Genomic DNA, 14,116 nt, shown 5'->3' with positions numbered 1-14,116 from the left:
CCCCGCGCCGCGCCCGCCCGCGTTGCCCCGGCGACGGCGGCCTGCGCCCCGGCCCGCAGCCTGGAGCCGGCGGGGGGCTGGGGCTCTGCGCCTGCCTCGGAGCCGTTTGAAAGCGCCCAGACTCCCTCCAGTGGCCGCTCCGCGTGCCGCACTGGAGCTCGGCGCCGCCGGCGCGCGGGGAAGGGGCGACACCCGCCAATTCCGCTCCCTGCCCCCGCCCCAGCGCCCGTTAAAAGGAGCGGGCCTCATCGCCCGCCTCGCTGCGGCCTGCCCGCCTTGTGCAATGGGGGGAGAAGCCCTCCTTGAGGATTCACAGACGCTCTAGGCTCTTCATTTTATTACGCATTTTTTCTCAGCGTGGAAAGTGATTGCAGATTAGGCTTTACCAATTGCACATACTAATGTAGCTGTTGTTTTGCCGGAGGAGAAGGGGCCTTCCACTCTTTCCTCTCACAAAAAAGGGGGAAAAAAAGACTGAATTTAAGAAGAAATGCTCTAATCCCTGGACTTTTTTAAACAGAGGATATGTACAATTTTTTATACAATTTTTAAATCTTTGTTATCAAAGGCTTGAAGGATTGATCTATTTTTTTCTGTCTATTCAATTTCCTTCAGGCTGTTTTTTAAAAATGCTACAATCTGTAGGTTAAGTAGGACATGCAAAAAAATCAGCCAAAGCCCCCAGATAAAAAAGACCAAAAAAAAAAAAAACCTTTTTTCATACTTTTCATTCAAAAAAATCCCCTTTTGGGCCATCTGAACTGAGTTCTTTGAATAGGAATTTAACATCCAATGTTAACTTTCCTAAATATTTTTCTCATATGGACATACAGAAATCACTGCCTTTACAGGAAACATATTAATAACAAACTTTTTTTTCAAAGACTCTACTCAGCTAAGTTTGTAAGAGAAAGATAATGATTTTTTTCTCTCTGTTCGTGTCTCATAAGCATTGCATGGAAGAAGCAAAGGTTTTGTTTGTTTAATTTAACACACTTTTTAATAGCAGAGTCAGAGCTTTATCTTGCATACAAAACACCCTTCCATTAATATAGTATTTGGCTTTTTGTTTAACAGGATATAAAGCTATGAAAAGGAGCCAAACTACCACTAACTGAAAAAAAATCCAAAAAAAGGACTAAGTTGTAAGAGGAAGACATGTTTTTTCCTGCTTTACTTAGCAAGCTGTAGGTGGCTGTATCTTATTAGTTTATAGACAATACAGGGACATAAACCCTTTGGATCTGAAATAAAAATCAGTTAATTCTGCATGTTAAAACATAATACTTTAATGAACAAAAAATGAGCTTTCTGTTACATCATAACCACTTCATATGGACACATCAAATACCCAACACCAAAGAGCATGCCAACCTCCTGTTCGCTGTCCGTTTTTGCAATTAAATGTTTAAGCAGTTATTGATATCTGAGTTAGAAGCTGCTTCTATATGCCAACAGTGTCTGGCCATAGGCTTCATTTAGCAGAAATAAAAGATCGTTAACAAGCGGTTTAACATGAATTAAACTATTTTCAATATAATATTTAGAAAAAATAATACATAGGCACAAAAACTGTCTCAGTCTACCTCTGATAAGCCTCTGTAGCTGCCCCTCAATCTTTAGCTTTGTAGTGTTAATCAGTGTTTAGCATATACTTTATAGCATGTATTTTCTGGTAGTTGCATAGACTTTCAATGTATTGGATGTGCTATGCTGCTGTTACTACATTAACTGATCACGTACCTCAAAACAATTTAACTAAACTCAGCTTAAGGTTTTCTCTCAGACAGAAGGCATTTAAAGTGATAAATCTGTAGATTTTATTTATTTGCTGATTTCCCTTAAAAATACACATGGTATTTCTATAGCTTTCCATCACTGTTCACAATACTCGCTATCTTAAACAGATACAAATGACTTGTGGAGGCAAAGCTCATCTGTGTTGCTTGTGTAAGTAGTGTTGTTAAAGTGACTTGTTTTGCTTATGTCACAATTGGCATTCAAAGTTTAGTACTTATGAAAGGCAAAAAAAAATATAGACCATCTATACATTTTCCCTGTAACTTCTGTGTATAGTTTTTATTTTTTATAAACTTGAGTGCATACTTTAGAAGTAAAACTAACTAATAGGACCCAATCCTGTTTTTTTCAGAAGTTAACCCAATGATTTTAAGTGAACCAAACAAATACACTGCCCCCTTTTTTTTCCTTTTGTAAAAATACAGAGAATTAAGGAAAGAACTTTTTGGAGAAATTGATGCATACTGCAGATCAGGTGATAATGTAGTTGCATTTCATAAAAATTGTCAGCATTTTGTAAAAATGTGATTTTTAAAAAAATGGTATGTTTCCATTTCAATAGAATTTGATTGAAGTTAGATTAACAGAAAATATATAAACCTAAGGTTGTTCTCTGTTTAAATTATCTTTGATGTTTTTTATTAAAAGAACTGTACAAAACTATAGCTTTTGTTTATCTCTGATATCCATAGAAATGTGTTTTTCAGGACCTGAAAACATCAGGCTTTCTTACATTTTTAAATCCCTTTCTGATCCTGCAAATCTGTTGCTGAAGAATGACTTAGTTTGCAAAACTTGCAGCTGAGGTTGCTTCTAATAACTGAACAGAATGTTTAATAATTATATTCTCCCATCTTTTATTGTAATTCCTTACCATAAGCTGTCAGAGTAATATAGAACAAAATCTCAGACTAATTTTCATATGAGAGGAGGAGGTTCCAAAAGCATAAATAATAATGTTAAAAGGAACCACTGAATTCTTTACAGAAATGTGTATTCATAATTTGACTACAGCATAGACAAATAGTCTCGAGTCAGATAAAAGGCTTCTTTCTGACTTAAGGATATTTTTTCCTCTTAGATGTTTACCTGTGAGAGAGACTCTGTGTGTGTTGCATACATGGATTTTTTTTTTTTTTTTTTTTTTTTTGAGAGAGAGAGAGAGAAACAAATAATTTTACGGAAGAGAACAGAAGAAAATGACTGTAGATGAATCTGATTCAGTATTTAATTGTGTTTGTGAGTATTTTCTGCTCTCTAAAACAGAGGAATTACATGAAGATTCTGTATTTTCTCCTTATTAAACTGGCAACTCTTTCACTTCTCTAAGCCCCATTTTCTGCTCTACCAACCAGAGATAACATATATGCCTACTTTACTATGATGTACTGAGACTCAATCACTTACTGTTTTTAAGTGTTCGAAGAGGTAACTTTAAGATCCTTGTCTGAGAAAAGAAAATGCCATAACACAAAATACCATAATGAATTCTGGACCACTTTTTTGGGAGATCATCCAGGGACACTTTAAAGCTTGTTACTGCATCCAGAAACCATATATATCTCTTTTTGCAGATGGTTCTCAGAATTTATTCTTGTTTTTAATGAAAATGATATAGAATTATCAGCCTTGTTTCCATTTCAAGTTGTCAGTCAAAATCTGTGTATCTGTCTGAACACTCAAAACACTTCAGCTCACAAATTAGGCAAGACATCTTCAGCACATATCTATTTGGCTGTTAGTCTGGAAACTTTAGAAGATTAATATTTTGAGGAAGACCTTTGAGAGGAAAGCAGAAGATTTCCTGGCTTCATGTTGACATTTTATGAACTTTTTTGAACTTTGAAGTAAAAAAAATTACGAAGGAGGAGATTTTCAAAAATGCAAATGGGAGCAGGGTACTTAGCTGCCCTTTGAGACGTTAGAAAAATCCACTTCAAAGTTGAATTTTATGTCCCCTCCATATATGAATAGCGAATAACTTAGATATAGTGTGTTGCCATTCAAGTTTTATATTTGTGTGTCTTTACAAATGCTTTTTCAAGTTTGCTAGATATCTAATTTGGAAGAATTAGTTTGTTGATATATTTTTAAGAACATCAAACTTATGGATATATGAAATGAAAATATTTTGAATACTGTCATTCTAGAAGTCCAAATAAAAGCATTTGTTTCTGTCCAGTCAAGATTCTCTGTACAGTTTCTGGCTTTACAAAAAAAAATCCATTATACTGATTTGTCATTAATAGTGAGTCAGTGAGAATAAATGAAATAGCCCAGGGGTAATGCCAAAGCTAGAGAATCCATAGTTCTACGACAAATGTATATCTTCCTTTTTTTACACCCACTCTACTTCTTCCACACTTTCCAAATTAAAAACATTAATTAAAAGATCTTTTAAAGAGACTTTTCAAAGATATTGCTTGATTGTAAATTATTACAGAAAGCCAGTATCTCACAAAAACTCCAATTTAGGTATTACCACTCTAGAAATAAGTACTTACGGCTGTTAGGTACAAGGAAGAGTTTATATCATAATGTAAAACTGAAGTTTAAGAGAAGAAAAGCAAATAGATACAAGGTGTCTTTGTGTAGCCATCCCAAAGATTCCTGATCACTCGTGCAGAAACCCATGTACTGAGCAGATACACTAAATGTATTATGTAGATTATATTACATGAGCAGGCTCTCATTTCAGCATCTGTGCAGATTCAGTGTTCTCCTATGATGATATGGCAGGATTGAAACCAGTTAAGGTAAACAAGAACCCTGTTTGACCTTGTGATATTTTAAAGTGATATTTTGTGATACAAGCTGTCCAAAAGCCCATGCTGAGACTGTGTTTTTCCAGAATTTATTACCTGGTAAAAGTTAGTATTTCAGGATGTGAAAGTTACTCACTGTGCAGTGAGTAACTGCAGCTGGTCCAGACTAGAGCATCAATGGTTGGTTAGCAGCTCTGTTTTTAAGCAGTTTTTTTCAAAATAGACAGAAGGAGATTAAAAAAAAAAAAAAAGGAGAGGTACACCTGCAGATAAAACTAAGATATTGAATTCAAAGCAATAACATATGAAAAGAAATAGGTGTTTTCTGATATATGAGGTACCTGTTCTTGTAGTAGTACATTGATCAGTGTTACCTTGTTTATGGGCATGCCATCTTTTCTCCCTTGCTAGTTTAGTTCTTGTTGCTTTGGATGAACAGCTAGCAGTTTCTTTTTCCTTCCTTGTCCAGGTAAGTGAAGAAAGAAAAGTATTAGAAGATCAAGTCAGGGATGGACTACAATTATTTGTGTAGTATCTACTACAATGGAAACCCCGTATTTGCCTGGCTCAAGCACTGTGTAGTAAACATAATTATTAATTTTTATTATTAATAATACAGAAGAGTAAAAACATTCTCAAGATACTCTTTAACACTTTTCAGAATTTAATCAACATTCAGGAACTTTTCCAATTTAAGTTTGCAGAAGTGCTACAATTTTTCTTGCTGGCCCATTTCACATATGAATCACAAGCCGTCAAATCATAAACAGTTCCTATCTGTTGCAAAACTCTGTGCTTGCTTGTGCATAACTCCCAGCGCATAGCAAAGTCTCAGGCTTTGACACCATTCCCTCCTCATGCAGCAGCACCCATCAACTAACATTACTCACATTAGCGATAAGGAAGAAAACAAAGAGCTGCATCGTAGGTTATTACAGGTCATGCTGCAGCTCTGGTTTCTTAGCTCTGGAGGCACTTGCCCTGATAGGTAGCACAAGCAATACTGGATAGTATTTTAAAATCCGAAGACAGCTCTTCAAAGTGTGTATACAAAGCTAGCTAAAGGGAAGACGTTAGTCCTTCCATTTAGGAAATTTCAGAGCTCTTTTGGCAATGCTGGCTTTCTGTGAGGTATGTTTGCAGACCCGTTTTCAGAGGAGCTGCTTTCTTGAGAGAGGCAACAAATGCATTGCTGAGCTGTGCGCGCCACGGTTGGCTCAGTTGCTGCCAATGGTGGTCTTCGAGACGGCTGTCAGCAAGGAAGAAAAGTTACCTCTGTTGATATTGGCTGTAGTTTCTCACTAGCGCTGTCGGTTTTGTAGACACAACAGTTCCACTAGTACGGCAGCACCTGAACAAGGTTCTTTATGTTGTGGAGAAAATCTTATCTGGTTAAAAGAGCAAACAGAAACTACACTGGTATATATTAATACAATCAATTAGAAAGCAAATTCTAGAGAAGTCTGTGTGCTGCTACACACCTGGGAATGTAGGTTTTAGTTGGATGAGAGAAATCTCGGAGGTTTCGATGATGAAATACTGAAGATAAATTTCCTTAAGGCAATGTGGTTGCAGTGGCTTCATTGCAATACAATTCTGATTGTATTGTAACAGTGTTTTTCTAGAAGAGCCAATTCTCAGAATCATTTGACTAAGAGAAAATCCACCCTTTCATTTAAAAAATACATTTCTGTACACCTTGCGGAGCTGAGTGTGAAGAGTGAACCCTAACGTTCTTAAATACCAAGGCAAATATATAAGAGCACAAATTCAGGATTGGGTAGGGTTTGCAGTCTTGTGCTCGTGTCAATCCCAATACAAAATAAACAGAGGAGAGCTGTCAAATAAATTCTAGAAGACAACTAAACCACAATTTTCAAGACATAGGCCTAAGAGAAGGGACTAGGAGACCATTTTTATTCATCCTCTTTATTTCTAAATCAGAAAGGTCCACTAATGTCACACTTAGCCTTGTAGCTTTCTTATGCAGCCTTCCTCTCCGCATACAGCATGCTAAGTTTGCCTGACTCTTGAATTCCAACAGGTTGGACTCAGCCAAACAAGAACACAGCAGAAATAGCTGCCCTGTACCATCTATGGCAACAAAACAGACTTCAGTTTGAAAAATGACAGTTTGATAATGGTCATGGAAAGCCAGATGCAGAGAAGAAATAAGCTTTAATTTTTTTAAGACTGCTTAGCAAGACTTCGGTTATAGTGTCATGGTCAGTGAAACTGCTGCAAATGTAGTACAGAATGAATTTATGAAAACATTGCAAAAGTTTGAACGGCATAGTCTGCTTTGTACCAGTTCTGAGTGAATGTTATTCTTATTGTCAGTCGTTCCACAGCCCTGCAAAGCATTGTACCATTAGAAAAGAAATTATCTATGAGAATATTCCTGCACCATAAAGTCAAGATACATGAGGCCATATGGTTGCCTTAGAGAGAGAGGAGGTACTCCTCTGGGCACTTAAAATCCCTCCTGTTTTATTATGATTTTTTAACATATGGTCCATCTCAACTTAGCTTTTGCACTGACTTTACACTGCTTAATGTAAATAGTTCATGAAAATGTTACTTTTTGAAACTGAAGTTATAGAAAACTTATAGAGTGAAGAAATTAATTTTGCATCTTTAGGGCAATAGTTTGCTCCTCCTGTCCTTCATTTTGGACCTTTGCCATATACACTCCAAAGACATGCATCTCATATTTGGCATTGGAAGGGTGTGCTCAGGAATTAATTATATCAAACTTCCATTTCAAAGGGAAGAAACCAGAAAAGATTGTGGACTCCAGCTAGTAGAAGAATAAAGAACAGTTCTGAAATATAAGACTATCCTACAACTGTAGAGGAATGTGCCAAAGTCAAGAATTGAGTAGTTACTGATAAATCATAAAAGGGTAGAAATATGATCATGAAAAGAATTCGTAACTAGATCTCTTAATGAGAAGGGATTATTAATATCTTGTAAAATCCACTGTGTATTCTTTATGCCACAGCATTTCGCATTTCTGCATAAACAAAAGAAAACAAACTGTAATTGTTTTATACTTCTGAAATCCTTTGTCAACAGGCATACGGCAGAAACAGAGTGGAAAATCATGTAACTGTAAAGGTTGCAACTAATTTGCTATCAATTATGACAATAAAAAGGTTTTCTTTTTGACTGACAGTTGATGCTATCTACTGTGCAAACATCGCTACATTTTCTCTGAGCAAAGAAGTAGTATTAACAATTAATTCTGTACAACTATTAAACCTTACTTCAGACAAAAAAGAAGAAAGGAAAGGGGGGGGAAAAACCCTAAATCAAACCAGAATATAACAGTAGAGGTCAAAAATCACTTTTTTTAAAATTTAAGTTACCTAAGATTTGACCAGCTTGGTATTTCTTTACCAGGTACTAGAATGTGACTTTTATCAGAACTTTAACAGCAGAAATTTGCCGGGTAACTTATTGCCATGTCTTCACATTTAACAAATTCACAAGGTTAAATTCTGCCTTTGTCTACATGGCCTAATAAGCAGCAGAATAGATGTTCTTTACTCAAATGCGGTGCACGACTAGCATTGCAACCACCCTACAGTAGTGCACAGTTAAACTCCCAGCTCCTGGAAGGCACTGAGGGAGACTGTCACACGCTGAGCACATTCATTTCTCATTAACCTTAGGAGCAGTTAAGGATGCTCAGAGTTTTACAGGACTGAATTCAACACGATTAGGCCTACAGCACCTAAATCATCTGTGAGTTACGCTAGAAGAAAATGGGTGTATTAGAAAGCATACCTGACTGAGCCCAGAATCCATGCAAAACGTCAGAACAGCAGCTTGCAAGTCGCTCACGAGAAAAACTATAGCAACACATTTAGCAGAGCCCGAGCAGTGTCACACAGACCTGCCACGGCAGGATTTCTCTTGCACAGCTTGTGCCTCTAAGATCATGTTCCGCAGCACAGGATCTAGGACTTAATGCCAGCGATGACATCCTTACACCTATGGGTAAACCTAAATCTGTTGTAAAAGAGAACTCAAGATTGATAAAATGTACAATAAATTGTCATTAATAATTGAAAGGGTTATGTGAAAAATCAAAGAATATTCAAATGAGCTGGAGTTTTACCTGCAAATTTGTGCTTGCCAACAAAAATGTTTTCTGTTGTAGATCAAGAAAGCGTAGTACATGGTGTTTTAATGTAACTGGGCAAGACAGCATAGGGCATCATTACAGCACAATAAATAACCCTTTGATATAAAGCTTGATATGACTGTTTATATTGGTAGGCTAAATATGGAACTCCAAACCCTTTCTGTAACAAAGTCTCTTTTTTATATACATATATATCTGGAAGAAAGTATATTTTTTTCTGAAAATCTTGAAAGGTTATAATCATGGTTTAAAATAAGTAACTCTCAGTTTTTCCTTTGTGGTGATCAATTTCACTTCTCCAAAGAACCTCATAAACACCATGGGCCCAATGCCAAAACAAAAATTAAATGCTTGTGTGATCCCCAAGGGAAGACATACTTTAACTATGAAGTGTTCTCACAAGAAACCTTGTAAACCTTACATGAAAGTGAATAATCTAGAGTTTGTGGCACTCACGTTTGTTGCTTTGACAGCACTGTTTATCAAAATAACTACAATTTCCAAAAAAAACCCTACTTAATTTTGACTATATTGCTTTTCTGTCGGAAAGGAACTATAAATAATAAGTTCAGTAAGTTTTTGGTTTAGTTTGCAGTTGATCTAGTTTGTTCCACAGCAGTCAGTTAATCCCTTCAAAGTATCATCTACCCGTCAGTTCATTATTTGCTTTAAGCATAGATGGAATATATTAAAAGTATTTGGAAGTATTTAAAAAGAAAAAAGGTTGGAAAAGAATAGGACCCCTGCATGTCAGCCCTTTAGAGAATTAAAAAACTCAGATGCTTTGTTGTATTGTTTCCCAAGATATTTCTACTGTCCTTTCCCCTTTTCCTCATTTACTGTATTTATCTTTGTTTTTCTTATACTCATCTAAGGGACTGCACTTAAAAAGCAAGTCAGGTTACATTTGACCGCTATAGTTGCACTTGTTTTACCCTGATATTCTCTAGCTTCTTTTTGCTTTTGTTACTGATTTATAAGAGCTGGCTGTAATTTGGTAGCATGCATTTAAAAGGAGTGGCAGTTTAACGTCAAAAGATACAGAAGTAGTAAAGGTCTCAGACTTGCACAAGGTTTCTACATACACAATATGCTATTGTTTGCACTGCATATGCATAACAATTGATTGAAAGTATTCAGCTTTCCTTGCCAGTAACTTCTCCGTCATGTGTACGGGCCTAGACCTTTTACAGTTAGAGTTTTTGATTTGGTGTACTCAGAAAGAGAGAGGCAAAATTCCTCCTGGATTTCAGCGAAATCTGGATTTCACTCAGAGTGAGTAAGTAACCTAATGGCACCAAAGAGAATATCTGCTGTGTGCAGCTAAATGGCATTAAATCTCAGAATACTGTGCCAGATCTCCTAATGTAAATGTGTTTTATTTGCAACTAACATAAAAAATGTATACATTTTAATGGATTTCAGAAGCTTGAAAATTTTAGTCCAGAAGAGAAAATTTTCTGATTTATTGCATGCTGCAGGTATCAAAAGTACATCTTGGTTAGTCAAGAAGCATGCAGTAGAATATATGGCAAATACAGTTGGTTGCAGACAAGGGAAAATATATGAGGCTGAGTGTGAGCTGGAATGAAATAATGCATTATATTCAGTCTTATAGTAGCAATTTTACTTGACATTATATGCAAACAGAAGATGATTCAAACAGGCAAGAAAGTCGTAACAATCTAGCAGTGATGAACTAGCCTATGGTTATTCAAGCAGTAATGTGAAGCGAGTCTGTAAAGGTGATTATATGACATGGTTACCTATAGTAGCTAGGCATTGGATTCGTGGCCTCAGTGCTAGGAGATCCTTTCCTCTCGTATGTTCCTTGTTTGTAAAATAGCCACTGGACACTGGCAAACCACCCTGAAGCATGCATGGCCCCACAGGAACAAAAATTACTAAGTGCCATGTTTAGATACTCAGCAGTTTGGGCGCATTTTAAAAAGGAAGATCACGAACAGTGTTATCTTCCCCTTTCTGTTGGAAGCTCAGAGGCATTTGAGTTTGGTGCTTTTCTAGGAGCATCTGTTTCACATCTGCAGCTGTGCCGGTTCTGTAGGTCCCCAGAGGTAGGGATGGCTCTGGATTACTGATCTCTGCCAGCTCAGCAAGTTGTTACCCACAAATACCACATTACAATACTGTAGTTCTGAAACCTCTAATGCCTTTTTGTGACTTTTCCTCAGCTGTTCGTGGGTGGCCAACAGGTGGGCTTGCTTAATGGTATCATGGGTCCTGGAGGACCCATCCCATTAGGAAAGCAGAGCTGTGGAATACTGCTGTACCAGCTTCGTTCCCTGGGGGTACCCAAAATATCCTCCTACGACAAATTGTACTAGGACCAAGCTCCTCAAGTCAGGAATCACTCTGGACAGAAAACCCTGTAGTAGGCATGCCACAGCGTTTTCATGCCATTCTCCCAGGTCTCTCTGTGGGCCAATTGAACAGGATGCTGAGGGAGAAATTACTGCCCAGACAAGCGTAAGGGGAGAAATAAAATGTAATAAGCAGTGAAAACACTAATTTGGACTGAAACTTTGGAGCAACACAAGATTAAAAGACTGAGGTCTGGAAGAGTTTTGCCACTGACTTCAGTGAAATCAGAATTTTGCCCAAATATTTTAATGGCGCATAATCCAGGCCAGGATTTATGGACACCCTGCCTGGTGATATCACACAGCACAAAGCTGTATTTAATCAGATTGAGAGTGGAGAGTCAGAAAGCGCTTGTCTGTGGTGAGTAGCTTCAATAAATAGTGCCTTTTAAAGTCTTTACAAATATGTTCCACCATCTTTTTTAGACAAAGAAAACACTGCCCTCCAAACTATTAATATCATCAGTTGGTTTTGGTTCATTAAACTCTGCTCTCTAGCTGGCATTTTGTCACTAATCTCTCAGCTACGCAGATCAACGTTCCAGTCCCTCACTTCCTCATTTCAGATTTATTCCTTTACCATTGTAAATACTTAATTAATGCCATCTGGCCATTAAGAAATTAAAAGATGAAAGTTGTTCTGTCCAGGATATAGGTAGTTACTGTACTTACAGTGCAGTACTCACAACCTACATTTTCCAACCGTCCTTTACCAGATCCGATACTTGCTTGTTGTACAATCCTGGACAAATCATTTAGCCTCTGAACCACAGCTGCAAAGTAGATTTAATAATAATTACCTACTTTTCACAAGTGTTGAGGGGATTCATTAGTGTTCGTTAAGCACTTAAAATCCCTCGGATGAAAGGCACTAAATTAAAAAAAAATTACTATTAGACTCAGATTTTTAAACACCAGAAAGGAATATTGCAATAATCTGTCTGATCTTGCATATCACATATAAATTCATCTTTATCTGGACCATGTCATTGCTCAAAAGTTTCTCTCCTAAAATTACATCCAGTCTTGGGTTTTAAAAGTTTGAGGGTGGACAATGTGATATCCCTGGGCAGCTGAAACCTGATGATACAATAAAACTATTTGTTACACAACTGGATCAAATTTGCTGAGCTTCAGCTTTTATCCCTTTTGATTTCATTTAGCTTTTGTCAGTTACAAAAAAAGTGTTCTTTTATAATCCCATATCTTCTCTACTGTTGATGCTTTTGATTCCCTCTTACTAAAACTTCTCTTTGATAAACTGAACCAACAGAGCAACTATGGGAGGTCAGTAATAACCTGCTTTTCTGTTTTCCATTCATTCCTGAAGTTCCTCACTGAACACTTCCAAATTTTCAGCTTTTTCTCTTTCTTTTTTTTTTTTTTTTTTTTTTGGTGGCTACTAAAACTAAATGCAAATGGACTCAGTAAGCCATACCTTGCTTCTCACAAATATGCATGTCCCTACCTACGCTTCTGACTACTGCGTTATCTCTATGAGTAAAATTGAAGCAAACAGAGCTTAATAATCACTTGATTATTCATCATGGTTCCCCATTTCCTAAAAGCCACTGCTCTTCTTTAAAGAGATACACAGCCTCTCAGTCTGCCAAAATGACCAACATTTTATTTTCTGTATGCTATTGCTTGTGCACTAAATAATAGTGGCATAGATGAATACTTTGCCCCTTTTTAATCTGCTCAGGCACCATAAGTAGTAATATCAGACTCTTCATTCACAGGAGCAGTGTGTGCAAATCCAGAGATGTTCCCCTATCCCAAGAATATATTTTGAATTTTTGTGAGACTAAAGATATGAGTCAGTAGCCTTTCTCTCTCTACACCATATTTTTGCAGATTTACATGCTTTAGCGTTCTTGTGATCCTGTGCCTTGGGTGTCTGCGTCTTGCAAGGATTTCTTTCACAGGAATTTTTCTCCTTCCCCACATTTTTTTCCTCTGCTCCTTTCTTGTGTCTTGCAAGGATTTCTTTCACAGGAATTTTTCTCCTTCCCCACATTTTTTTCCTCTGCTCCTTTCTTGTGTCTTGCATTGCTTCGAGCTGACTAGAACAATCCTCCCCCCACCATCACCCTGCTTTGTCACTTTTCCTTAGGAACACGATCTCCTTATTTTCCAGTGGCATCTATTCCTTTGGGACCTCCATCTTCCTGCTCATCGAAACAATGAATAAACTGCATTTGATTCAGTTTTCTTTACCTTGCATTAGTTAAATCACTGTAGCCTGATTTTCTGCCTGGAAATATATATCATATTTAATAACAAATGGTATTCTTGATTTTCTTTGTCTTGTTTTAAAGATAGTAGTAAAGACATCAGTGGCAAGTAAACCAAAGAATCCTAGAGTTAGAAAGAAACAGTATTATAAGCACATACAGTAGATTTAAAATAAATTATACACAACAGAAAACAGAGAGAGAAAAGCTCCTTGTGGTATATTCTCTAGTGATTTTGCTGGTGGAGTTTCAAATGCCAAGTGTTGAATCTTCACCTTCTCTTCAGAGGCTATTTCATAATCTTACAGCTCTAACCACGACAATTTTTACTCTGACATTCAAACTACATTTCCTCTTACTTTAATCTTGTGCCATCCTTGCTAACCGTATGCCTAAACAATTCTTCTCCCTTCATGGGGTTTACACTCTTTCAGTACATGAGTTTGAATTTAATTAGAAGAAGTTTCAAATCAAAATGATCAAAACTAGTTTTGACTCTGTCTTATTGGACTAGGTTGATGTGACCTGACCCATAGCGATTTTGCAGTTATTTCCACAGAGAGAGAAAAACAATTATGTTAAGATACATGCACTTTAGCTAATGCACTAGTGAGGTCATCAGGAAAGAAAACAGCAGAGATGGCACAGGCTGTTATACCCATATCACACCATCCTGAAGAAGCAGATAGCATAATAAAAATACAGTTGAAATGTATACATTAGACTGAGTACTTCTAATAGTGAAGTCAGTGCTCATTTGCCATCCAGGACTTTTTTGTG

General features: G+C 37.0%; 1 long non-coding RNA gene across 3 annotated transcripts; it reads right to left on the bottom strand.

Annotated features, from left to right (window-relative positions):
• Positions 1-5,140: 5,140 nt before the first annotated feature.
• LOC112995220 (uncharacterized) lies at positions 5,141-13,988 on the bottom strand. 3 transcript variants are annotated; one of them, XR_003262122.2, is made up of 4 exons: positions 13,320-13,988; positions 11,772-11,872; positions 8,358-8,582; positions 5,141-5,953 (listed from the first exon to the last, which is right to left on the bottom strand). It is a non-coding gene; the product is annotated as an uncharacterized LOC112995220 (long non-coding RNA). The 3 variants fall into 3 exon arrangements; XR_010385590.1 differs by having other exon boundaries at positions 5,141-8,582; XR_010385591.1 differs by having other exon boundaries at positions 5,141-8,582; positions 11,793-11,872.
• Positions 13,989-14,116: the final 128 nt, after the last annotated feature.

This window comes from Dromaius novaehollandiae, chromosome W (assembly GCF_036370855.1).
Source record: "Dromaius novaehollandiae isolate bDroNov1 chromosome W, bDroNov1.hap1, whole genome shotgun sequence".
Classification (NCBI taxonomy): domain Eukaryota; kingdom Metazoa; phylum Chordata; class Aves; order Casuariiformes; family Dromaiidae; genus Dromaius; species Dromaius novaehollandiae.
This window is presented reverse-complemented; position numbering and strand designations above follow the sequence as displayed.